The sequence below is a fragment of the Macaca fascicularis genome, chromosome 6 (assembly GCF_037993035.2).
Source record: "Macaca fascicularis isolate 582-1 chromosome 6, T2T-MFA8v1.1".
In the NCBI taxonomy this organism is placed as follows: Eukaryota; Metazoa; Chordata; class Mammalia; order Primates; family Cercopithecidae; genus Macaca; species Macaca fascicularis.
Genome location: NC_088380.1, coordinates 139,361,026 through 139,373,603, shown reverse-complemented (window position 1 = coordinate 139,373,603; position 12,578 = coordinate 139,361,026). Strand labels below are relative to the sequence as shown.

The 12,578-nt window shown below is 43.9% G+C and overlaps 1 non-coding gene across 1 annotated transcript; it reads left to right on the top strand.

The window, feature by feature from the left end:
* Window positions 1-10,431: 10,431 nt before the first annotated feature.
* Window positions 10,432-10,491, top strand: LOC123574249 (U7 small nuclear RNA). The gene has a single exon (XR_006699136.1). It is a non-coding gene; the product is annotated as a U7 small nuclear RNA (small nuclear RNA).
* Window positions 10,492-12,578: the final 2,087 nt, after the last annotated feature.

Sequence of the window (12,578 nt, the reverse complement as noted above, 5' to 3'; positions counted from 1 at the left end):
ACCCTAGAAAAGCCATTGGAAACTCGTGTCAGAAGATGAGATTTGTTAGTGCATTGTGGTTTGAAGCTCCTATCAATTTCTGTAGGTTTCTCCACAGAAGAATTATCCAATCTTCTGGTGGGAAAAAGATGGGGCAAAGATACACAGTTAGCTACTAGTGGCTTTAGAGCCCAGCAATGCAAAGCTAAGATCTCATCATTCACAGTGAACACTTCACCTTTTTTCCCCCAATAGTGTATTGTTTCCCCCAACGTCCACCATGCCTAGAGTTTATTTGCCTGGAACCTCTTTGACTGAAACTCTCCCACAGAATCAACTCCCAGTCTCTTGTTAATTGGGAGAGGGGTAGTCATCTAGCTGCTTGGGATGAGAGTGTACATAGGGGCCCAATTGTTCCATGTAGAGATTCAGCTGACAGTTACAGCTGGCCCCCTGCTTTCCATGGTACATGGCGTGATCACAGTACATGAATCCTGAGCTTCCCCAGGGTCTGAGGCCTGACTCATTTGCTTCTCATTGACATTCCCATCCCCAGCAGGTTTAGGTTTCACTTTTTCCTAACTGCTCACTCTTCTAGCCAGTTTCTAACTTCTGAAACTCTGTTCACATTCATCTGCTGTTCTCTCCTCCTTTATTCTTTGTGCTCATGGATATATTTGATGTTCACTTACTCTAATGTTAGTGGGAAGAAGTAGAGATTAATGCATGTGCTCAGTTCTCCAAGTCAAAAAGAGGTGTTCCTTAAAGTACCATGTAAAGTCCTTGTCCAAACCTCTGCTTAGAGAAAATGAATAAGAAAAGTCTATAGCAGTTTGTTATCCCTTTGTGACGTACAAATATTGCTACATGTTCTTTGATAGCATCCTTAAATTTCTCCATCTCATCCTTCTACCAGTTTTGGGTAAGGAAAGTAGGAGTGTTCCTAAGGCAGGAGAACATCCAACATTTGGACTGTATATCATATTTGACATTAAAAACTACCTCATTAGATAATATTAATTAGCAGGGCTAAACCACTTGCCAATAAGTAATCTGAAGTTTTGTCTAAATGTAGGAAAATGGATTTGAATTGTACCTTTAGAAAATGGACAAACAGGTTTATCAGTTTATTGAAGTCAAAAGGCTAGTATGCTCAGCTTCTATTGCATCATTCTCCAGGAAAATTTGTGCTGTGAACTTTGCAAATCATTGCATGATTAGAGAAGAAAGTGATTAGCATCACAAGTTTTCATTGTGTTCGTGCCCTTGACCCTTGCCAGTTTGTGAAATACTTGTAAAGGGCTAAAGCAGGGTTGTAGAGATTAAGGAATCTTGGAGATTTACTGAGTTGATGCCCCACATTTCGCGTTTCCTGGACCTGAAGAGTTCATGACTCCACCTTATCAGATCCTTCTCCAACAAAATAAAAAATATTCCCAACAGAGCAGCACTTTGTTTATTACCACTTATTAAGACCATACTAGAGATAGAAATAGTAGGCAGGCTCCAAGGAGTTTAGTAGAATAGTTAAAAGCAGAAGCTCTGAAACTACCTTGGCTATGACTTTGGGCAAATAAGCTCACCTCTCTGAAACTCAGTTTCCTTCTCTGTAAAAGAGGATGATAATACCTACTTCATAGAGTTGTGAGGATTAACAAGTTAAAACCTGTAAAGAACTCAGAACAATGCCTACCAAAATTGATTCTCACTAAGTGCTGCTTGTATTATTCCCACAGCTAAGATGCTCTGAAGCTGTGCTGTCCAATACAGTTGTCACTAGTCATGTGTAGCTACTGACATTTAAAATGTGGGTAGTCAAAATTGAGATGAGCTGTAACTATAAAATATTACCAGTTTTCAAAGATGTATGAGGTATCAAGTCTTTTATCAAAGACTTAAGACTTTTAAAGACTTATGAAGTATGCATTTTGCATCTAGCATAAATCTATTCCCTCCATGGAAAACCCACATGCCCACACATTGCCCACCTCACTGTATTTTACAGATGATTTCAATTCCCTTTGAAGGCTGCTGGTGGCCTGATGTATTTACCAAACTATTGGCAGTTTTGCACATTCAAATTTTAATCTCTGATCTCTGCAAATAAAAGATCTTTATGTTCTCCAACTGTGAAGTTTATTCACAATTTCTCCCATCTAAGTACTAACCAGACCCGACCCTGCTTAGTTTCCGAGATCAGATGAGATTGGGCACATTCAGGGTGGTATGGCTGTAGACTAAGTCACAATTTCTATGCAGAGCATCTGTTTGTGCATGAATTCAGAGGCTCTGCGAACATATCTGCTCGCTGCCACATTTGAGAATTTTCATGGAAGAGAGGGTTTTTTTGTAAAAGCCTTGGCAGCCCCATCTCTTTCCAAAGAATGCCCCACAAATGCTGTGTTGGAGTAAAATTGTCACAACAGAGACATCAGCCCTGGCAGTGTGTCCAACTGTTGTGAGAAATCCCATACCAAAGTAAGCCCACAACAAGCTATGCTGGTTTTGTAATGAGGAACTTTTTTTTTTTTTTTTTAATTTTAATTTTTTTTTTTTTTTTTTGAGACTGAGTCTGTCATCCAGGCTGGAGTGTAGTGGCATGATCTCGGCTCACTGCAACCTCTGCCTCCCAGGTTCAAGCGATTTTCCTGCCTCAGCCTCCTGAGTAGCTGGGATTACAGGTGCGTGCCACCACACCTGGCTAATTTTTGTATTTTTTTTTTCTTTTAGTAGAGACGGTTTCACCATATTGGTCAGGCTGGTCTCAAACTCCTGGCCTTGTGATCCACCCACCTCAGCCTCCCAAAGTGTTGGGATTACAGGCTGAGCCACCATGCCCTGCCGAGGAAGAGTGTTTTAAATTCTTGACAAGAGATTCATATGGGTTTTTGTCTTGATACATTTTGGGTCACCAAGGTAGATGGATTGCTTGAGCCCAGGAGTTGGAGACCAGCCTGGGCAATATGGTGAAACCCTGTCTCTACGAAAAATACAAAAATTAGCTGGGCATGATGGCATGTGCCTGTAGTCCCAGCTACTTGGGTGTCTGAGGCGGGAGGATTGCTTGAACCCAGAAGGTTGGGACTGCAATGAGCCATAATTGCCCCCACTGTACTCCAAGCTGGGTGACAGAGCAAGACCCTGTCTCCAAAAAAAAAAAAAAAAAAAGGTAGAATGGGAGTTTACGAGCAAGCGAGGATTTTACAGTCAGAGAGATCTGGATCTGAGTCCAGGCTCTACCATGTGTTAGTTCTGAGATGCCAAACTTGACCTCTCTAGTTTTCTTACCTGCACAGTGGCATAATAAAAATTACTTTGTGGAAAAAGACTGATGAAATATGAAGAAAATAATGTAGGTGGGTGTGGTGGCTTACACCTGTAATCCCAGCACTTTGGGAAGCTGAGGCAGGAAGATCACTGAAGCCCAAGAGTTCAAGACCAGCCTGGGCAATATAGTGAGACCCTGTCTCTAAAAAAAATAAAAATAAAAAAATTAACCAGGTGTGGTGGCATGAGCCTGTAGTGAGCTGTGTTTGCACCACTGAACTCTAGCCTAGGTGACATAGCGAGACTCTATCTCAAAAAAAAAAAAAAAAAAAAAAGTAAAATATCTCTATTGATTACATGGTGAAATAATATTTTGATATATTGGGCCTATTTGGATATATTAAATAGTTTCATATATTTAATATATAAATTAGTTTCCCCTGTTTCTTTTTACTATTTAGATTTGAGACAAAGTCTTACTCTGTTGCCCAGGCTGGAGTGCAGTGGTACAATCTTGGCTCACTGCAACCTCTGCCTCCTGGGTTCAAGCGATCCTCTTGCCTCAGCCTCCTGAGTAGTTGGGATCACAAACATCCACCACCACGTTCTACTAATTTTTTCTATTTTTAGTAGAGATGGGGTTTCACCATGTTGACCAGGCTGGTCTTGAACTCCTGACCTCAGATGATCCGCTCACCTTGGCCTCCCAAAATGCTAGGATTATAGGTGTGAGCCACCGCGCCTGGCCTACTTTATTTACTTATTCACTTATGTATTTATTTATTTATTTGGAGACAGGATGTCTCTCTGTTGCCCAGGCTGGAGTGCAGTGGCGCAATCTTGGCTCACTGCAACCTTTGCCTGCTGGGTTCAAGCGATTCTCCCACCTCAGCCTCCTGAGTAGTTGGTATTATAGGCATGAGCCACCATACCCCACTAATTTTTTTGTATTTTTAGTAGAGACAGGGTTTCACCATGCTGGCCAAGCTGGTCTTGAACTCCTGGCTTCCAGTGATCCACCGGCCTCAGCCTCCCAAAGTGCTGGGATTACAGGCATGAGCCACCATGCCCAGCCCTTTTCACTATTTTTTTTTTAAGATGGGGTCTAGCTCTGTTGCCCAGGCTGGAGTGCAGTGCATGATCTCACTGCAACCTCTGCCTCCTGGGTTCAAGCAATTCTCCTGCCTCAGCCCCCTGAGTAGCTGGGGTTACAAGCATAAGCCATCATGCCCAGCTAATTTATTTTGTATTCTTAGTAAAGACAGGGTTTTGCCATGTTGGCCAGGTTGGTCTCAAACTCCTAACCTCAGGCGACCCACCTGCCTCGGCCTCCCAAAGTGCTGGGATTACAGGTGTGAGCCACTGTACCCGGCCTACTTTTTAAATATGTCTATTAGCTGACTTAAAACTACATATATGGCTCATATTTCTATTGAACAGTGCAACAGTCCCTCCCTCATATGATTTTATTCTAAACTCCACCTGATACTGCCCCAAGCTAGGGCTCATGATGCTTCTAATGTATACACATTATATATTACCTTTTCTTTTTTTTTTTGAGACAGAATCTCATTCTGTCTCCCAAGCTGGAGTGAAGTGGCACAATCACAGCTCACTGCAACCTCAATCTCTTGAGCCCAAGCAATCCTCCCGCCTCAGCTTCCTGAGTAGCTGGGACTATAGGCATGTACCACCATGCCCAGCTGATTTTCTTTTTTCAAGTTGAGACGAGGTCTTGCTATGTTGCCCAGGCGGGTCTCAAACTTCAGAGCTCAAGTAATCCACCCACCTAGGCCTCCCAAAGTGCTGCAATTATAGGCGTGAGCCACTGTGCCCAGCCTATTAATATATTTCCCCCTCCAATGCAGTGTCTTTCTGTGTCTCTCTCTTTCTTTTTAAGGAGAGACAGAATCTTCCTGTGTTGTCCAGCCTGGTCTTAAAACCCTGGGCTCAAGTGATCCTTCTGCCTTGGACTCCTTAGTAGCTGGGCCTGACAGGCGCATGCCACCACACCCAACTAGCTTTCTGGTCTGAATAACAATACCCAAATGTACTTCTTTCCCATTACTGAACTGCCTAAGCATGGTGGAATCATGAATGGTATAAGATAAACTGCAGCTCTCCCTGGTGAAAATGGGCACAATTTGAGAGAGAGGCACAGTCAGACACCTGTGAAATGTGTTGATTTTCTGCAACTACCTTTGGAATGCAGTCCTCGAGAGCTGTCTAATATCTGTCCTATCCAAGTCAAAGGAACTGATAGAATACAGGGAGATGATACTCTGCCCACCAAGAGGACCTCGACCTAGTTCTGCCAAAGTTCTTATTGTTTCATGAAACTGCTGACATGAAGCTGAGAACTACCATATAAATTCAAATGTGGTGTCAGGATTGGGACATGCCTTGACCTGATAGGTTCTGAGGATAATGTAAATACTTTCATTACTATATGATCAAATCAGATTAGAATTGGTTAACAGGTAGCACTAGGCTATATACTTTTGAACAGACTCCTTTTGTATTGCTGCTAAACATTCTTTTTTTTTTTTTTTTTTTGAGATGGAGTTTCACCCTTGGGCATCCAGGCTGTGCAATGGTACAATCTCAGCTCACTGCAACCTCTGCCACCTTGGTTCAAGCTATTCTCCTGCCTCACCCTCCTAAGTAGCTGAGATTACAGGAGCCCACCACCACACTCGCCTAATTTTTGAATTTTTAGTAGAGATGGGGTTTCACCATGTTGGCCAGGCTGGTCTTGGACTCCTGACCTCAGGTGACCCTCTCGCCTTGGCCTCCTAAAGTGCTGGGATTACAGATGTGAGCCACAGCGCCCGGCCAAGATTCTTAATTTTAATGATTAGTAGACTAATTTACATACAATGGTAATTTTTAAAAAGTCATGTGATCTTCAGGCACATGAACATCTGAACATGTGGCCCACAAATAAACCTGAGATCACGTGGCTTGCAAGATATCTTTAGGTCTATGAGCAGAAGGTGCTCTGAATTAGTAATTTAGTACAAGAGTACTTGAGCTTGCTTTCTGCATTTGTAGACACATGCTTTAAAACATCAGAGTGGTTAGAACCCTTAGAAGCCATCTCTTGCTTTGTATGTAAAGACCTTGAGCAATAATGGGCCAATGTCAGGCCAGGTGTGGTGGCTCACGCCTGTAATTCCACTGCTTGGAGTTGGGTGGATTGCTTGAGGCCAGGAGTTCGAGACCAGCCTGGTCAATATGGCAAAATCCCGTCTCTGCTAAAAATATAAAAATTAGCCAGGTGTGGTAGCACATGCCTGTAATCTTGGCTTCTTGGGAGGCTGAGGCACGAGAATCACTTGAACCCAGGAGGCAGAGGTTGTAGTGAGCTAAGATCGTGCCACTGCACTCCAGCCTGGGGGCAGACTCTGTCACTAAAAAAAATAAGAAAATAAAGAATAGGCCAGTGTCAATGACAACTCTTAAGTGTGTGTGTATATATATGCATGAATACATATATATATACACACACACACAAAGAGAGGAAAACATACCATAAAGTTCACCGTTTTAAAGTGTAAATTCAGGCCGCGCATGGTAGTTCATACCTGTAATCCCAGCACTTTGGGAGGCTGAGGCAGGCAGATCACCTGAAGTCAGGAGTTTGAGACCAGCCTGGCCAACATGGTGAAACCTCATCTCTACTAAAAATACAAAAGTTAGCCAGATGTGGTAGGCACCTATAATCCCAGCTACTTGGGAGGATGAGGCAAGAGAATTGCTTGAACCTGAGAGGCGGTCTCAGCGAGCTGAGATCGCACCACTGCACTCCAGCCTGGGCAACAATAGTGAAACTCCATCTAAAAAAAAAAAAATGTAGGCCTGGCACAGTGGCTTACTATCCCGGCCCGCGGGATAGTCGAAGCAGGCCCTGGAGGAGGGAGTGGGAATTTGGGGAACAAGAGATACGAGAAATGGAGACAAGACAGTGCTCTGATCAAGTCTTGTTTAATGGCGGTAATGCAGTGCCTTATATACACTTGGAGGGGAAGGGGTTGGGCCAAGGCGAAAATGATCTCATAGTGGAGGCGTGGCCAGATAGGTATTGGTTTCTCTGGTGGAACGTCATGTTGCACCTGCGCTGTCAGGTAGTAATTTTCACGGGCGCGGGAAAAATGGGTGAAGAAGAAGCAGGAAGAGCGCCATCTTTTATGAGGTATTAATACAGGGAAAAAGGTAAATCTAGGGAGGAGGTAGAAGGTGGAAATGAATAGAGCTCAGGCGTTTTTAATCGTCAGTTATTATTCGCTATGGCCGGGGCGTGCAGCTCCGGACAGGTTACCCCTGTAATTCCAGCGCTTTGGGAGACTGGGGTGGGCAGATCATGAGGTCTGGAGCTCAAGACCATCCTGACCAACATGGTGAAACCCCATCTCTACTAAAAATACAAAAAAATTAACTGGGCGTGGTAGCAGGCACCTGTAATCCCAGCTACTCAGGAGACTGAGGGAGGAAAATCGCTTGAACTCGGGAGGCAGAGGTTGCAGTAAGCCGAGAATGCGCCACTGCACTCCAGCCTGGGCAACAGGGCGAGACTCTGTCTCAAACAAACAAACAAACAAAAAATATACGTATATATAAATTCAGTTATCTTTAGTATAGTCACAAGATTTAAATTTTTTTTTTTTCTGAGACAGAGTCTGCTCTGTCGTCCAAGCTGGAGTGCAGTGGCGCGATCTCGGCTCACTGCAAGCTCCGCCTCCGGGGTTCACATCATTCTCCCGTCTCAGCCTCCCGAGTAGCTCGGACTGCAGGCGCCCGCCACCACACCCGGCTAATTTTTGTATTTTCAGTAGAGATGGGGTTTCACCGAGTTAGCCAGGATGGTCTTGATCTCATCGTGATCCACCCGCCTCGGCCTCCCAAAGCGCTGGGATTACAGGCGTGAGCCACCACTCCCAGCCAAAAAAAATTTTTTTTTTAAATAGAGACAGCATCTCATTATGTTGCCAGGCTGGTATCAAACCCCTGTGCTCAAGCAGTCTTCATGCCTCAGCCTCCCAAAGTGCTGGGATTTCAGGCTTGAGCCACCAGCTTAGTCATAAGATTTTATAATTATCTCACTATCTAGAGATGGGGTCTAGAGATGAACATTTCTGTCATCACCCAAAGAGGCCTCGTACTATTTAATAGTCACTTCTCATCCCTTCTTTCTCTGTGGATTTGCCCATTCTGGACGTTTCATATACATGGAATAATATGTGGGGTTTTTGTCTGGTTTCTTTCACTTAGCATAATGTTCTCGAGGTCCACATGTTGCAGTACATGTCAGCACTTCATTTCTTTTTATGGCTGAATAGTATTCCATTGTATGGATATAACAGATTTTGTTTATTCATTAATCTGTTGGTGGCCATTTAGGTTGTTTCCACTTTTTGGCTATTATGAATAATGCTGATATAAACATACATACAGGTTTTGACATGAACTTATGTTTTCATTTCTCTTGGGTATAGACCCAAGAGTGGAATTGCTGGGTCATATGGTAACTTACTGTTTAATCATTTGGTGAACTGAGAAGCAGTTTTCCAAGTCAGTTGTATCATTTTACATTCCCAGCAGCAGTGCGTGAGGGTTCCTTCATATCCTCCTTAATACTTACTATCTGACTTTTTTTCTTATAGCCATTCTAGTGGGTATGAAGTGGTACCTAATTGTGCTTTTGAGTTGAATTTGAGGTTGAGCACCTTTTTACTGCTTATTGGCTATTTGTAGATCTTCTTGCGAGAAATTCAAATTCTCCCTGTTCAAATTCTTAGTCTAGTTTTTAAAATCGAATTGTTTGTCTTTTTATTTGTTGCATTGTAAGCTGTTAAGCATACTAAGGTAAATCTAATTTAGGGAAAGCATTCACTATTTCAGGAAGACCGGAGAGTTGCAGTTTGGCATCATCATTATTATTATTATCATTATTGAGATGGAGTTTCCCTCTTGTTGCCCAGGATGGAGTACAATGGCAAGATCTTGACTCACCATAACCTCCACCTCCCGGGTTCAAGTGATTCTTCTGCCTCAGCCTCCTGAGTAGCTGGGATTACAGGAATGCGCCACCACACCTGGCTAATTTTGTATTTTTAGTAGAGACGAGGTTTTTCCATGTTGGTCAGGCTGGTCTCAAACTCCCGACCTCAGATGATCTGCCTGCCTTGGCTTCCCAAAGTTCTGGGATTACAGGCATGAGCCACTCTGCCCAGTCTATTTTTAATCCTTTTCAGGCATTTTTTGAAAAGAACCCTTGTTCACAGAATAACTGTAAACCAGGACCCAGGACCTACCACCATCACTAATAAAGGTTATTAATCTAATCCTAAGAACCAAGAAAGAGGATCCAGGCCAGGCACGGTGGGTCATGCCTGTAATCCCAGCACTTTGGGAGGCTGAGGTGGGTGGATCACCTGAGGTCAGGAGTTCAAGACCAACCTGGCCAACATGGTGAAAACCCGTCTCCACTAAAAATACTAAAATTAGCCTGGCGTGGTGGTGCATGCCTGTAATCTCTGCTACTCAGGAAGCTGAGGTGAGAGAATCACTTGAACCCAGGAAGCAGAGGTTGCAGTGAGCTGGGATCGCACTACTGCACTCCAACCTGGGCGACAAGAGTGAAACTCTGCCTCAAAAAAAAAAAAAAAAAAAAAAAAAAGAACGGGATCCAAATGAACTCTCTTGAAAGTTCTTGCTTCCATTCATGGCAGCACCTCCCTAGACCTCTCATTGCTGTGCTCAAGTGAGTGACCAAAGCAATCTGCTCTGAAAAGAAAGCAGCCTCTTAGGGTATGACAAGTCACATCTTTTTGTCAAAACCACTAAGAGGAGAGAGTGATATAGGAAGTGTGGCGACCTGAAGGAAATGACTGGCCCAGGGACTAATGTTTCTTTAAAAGTTGGTTCAAGGAGGGTGAATCACTTGAGGTCAGGAGTTCGGGACCAACATGGTGAAACCCTGTCTCTATCAAAAGTACAAAAAATTAGCCGGGCATGGTGACTCATGCCTGTAATCCCAGCTACTTGGAAGGCTGAGGCAGGAGAATCACTTGAATCCAGGAGGTGGAGGTGGCAGTGAGCCGAGATCACACCACTGCACTCCAGCCTGGGCAACAGGGTAAGACTCCATCTCAAAAAAAAAAAAAAAAAAAAAAAGTTAGTTCCCAGTGTTACAGCTCTTAGAATTTGTCTAGTAGGCTTTCTGGTTTTTGCCAGAAAACCTCAAAAAAGTTAAACAAAAAAGTTAGTTCCCCAAGTGAGGGCTGACAATGAGTCTGCCCAAGGACAGAGCCATCAGGGCCTGACTGATGCCAGGGCAGAGAGGGGTTGTCAGCAATGGCTCTAGGTGGAAGGAGTACTGCTGATTTCCTTTCTGGCACCTAGGACATGTGTTCACTGCCTCTCACCTTAAGTATGGGCCAATTGGTACAAGAACACTCAATAGTTGCTTGCTAATTAAATAAGTCCTTTTATTCAATTTAATCACTTCCCTAGGAGGGCCATTTGGTGCCTTAAATGCTGTTTGCATGGACTCTCCCACTCCCATACCTCGCACCAACACACATATGGGGCCTGGAGGCAAAGGCCATTCTTGGCATGTTGCTATCAACTGTGAACTCACAGAATAGAGGAATAACACAGCTGTTCACATGAAGTCAGGTCTCCCACATGCATTTATTCAACAGACTCTGAGATTACTTCTGAGCCTGGTACTGCCAGGCATAGTCCTTTCCTTCAAAGCACTCACTATAGGTCTAGTGAGGGAGACATACAACTAAATGACCACATACTCTACAATGTAGTATTATGTAGGGCCGGGAACAATGAACTCTACCTGGGGATATCAAAGAAGGCTTCACTGATGAGGTGATGATACTTGGCTCAGGGGTCATGTAACTCAGCATCATTATGGGTCCTTATAAGGGACATTTGCTAGTAGGGAAAGGAAGAAAAAAGGAAACTTCAGGACACACCCAGTCCCCTGTTGGGGCAACTATGGGATGGAAGCCTGTGTCTCCTCCCTGGCCTGACTTCAGCTTAGTCTTTTTGCCTATGCTGTTGAGCAAAGAAAGGGTAGAATCAAGGTCAACCCTCCTAAGTACAGGAAGAGGAAAAAGCAACCAATCTCCACGTTTTCTTGCCTTTGTCTTGTTTATCGAGGGAAATCTTGTTCTCATTTTTATGGCAAATGTTTATGACTTTGAACCAGGAACTTGCCTGCCTTGTATTTCTCTTGCACTGCTTTATCCTGTTTCCTGAGTTGCTAGTTTTGAGATTGCATAAGCGTTGTTAGAGGATTTCCAGCAACATCAAAGGGCAGAGAGACTGCCTCCCCTGAACCCTGGGGCAACTATGGAAATCTCTCTTGCCCTCTTTGCTAGTAGTTGCTTTTCCCAGGGAAAGGGCAGCTCTCAACACCCAAATCTGGCTGAATTTTCCTCTTGCCTGGCAGTGTGAAAAAGGTGTCTTGGCTCCACATTAGAAACTTCTTCGTTTCAAACAATAGCAAGCAGCTCTGCCTGACTCATTCAAAAAAGGAATGTATTGGGAGGAGACCTAGTGGTTCACAGAATTGACTAGAAGGCTGGAGAACCAGGCTGTGAAAATAAACAAGAAATAAAGAAGGCTGTGCAGCAAGAGCAGGGGACAGGCCGGGATTGCTACTGTCCTTGCGCCCCCTGACTCGCGATCCGGGGGTTTCTTACCTGTTCCGGTGTCTCTCTTTTATTCATATAAGAGTCCCAGCCTCTGGAAGAGGCATCAAATTGATTAAGTCCAGGTCTCAGGCCTGTACGATGACTGGGCTGGCTTTCCAAGCAGGAAGGCGAGTTCTGTCTCCCCAAGACTTACACAATATGAAGAAAGTGTTCACTACGGCCCTGTTTGCCAGAATGGTGAGTAAAGCTTAGGAGAGAAGCTACCAGCAGCATGAGCAACACCTATGGGAGATGCCAGGTCGATAAACCAGTCCTTAGAGAGAAAATCGGGCCTAGGGTTTAGTTGAGATTGTGTTTCTCAGGAGAAACTCAAGTGACTAATAATGATAACTAACACCACTTATTGGTGGCCTACAGTGAGCCTGACACTACTCTATGTGATCAAATCTCCTTTAATCTTTATCTGGCAGGTATGTAGTATCCCTTTTCACACATGAGGAAATGGAGGTTCAGGAAGGTGGGAACATCTCCAGGTTCATACAGCTACTGGTATTCAAACTGAAGTCACCATACTTTGGAACTCACACTCTTTCCTACTTCACTGGTTTTCTATATCTGGGATACACCAAATTGAAGAACACCTTTCTCTCCCTG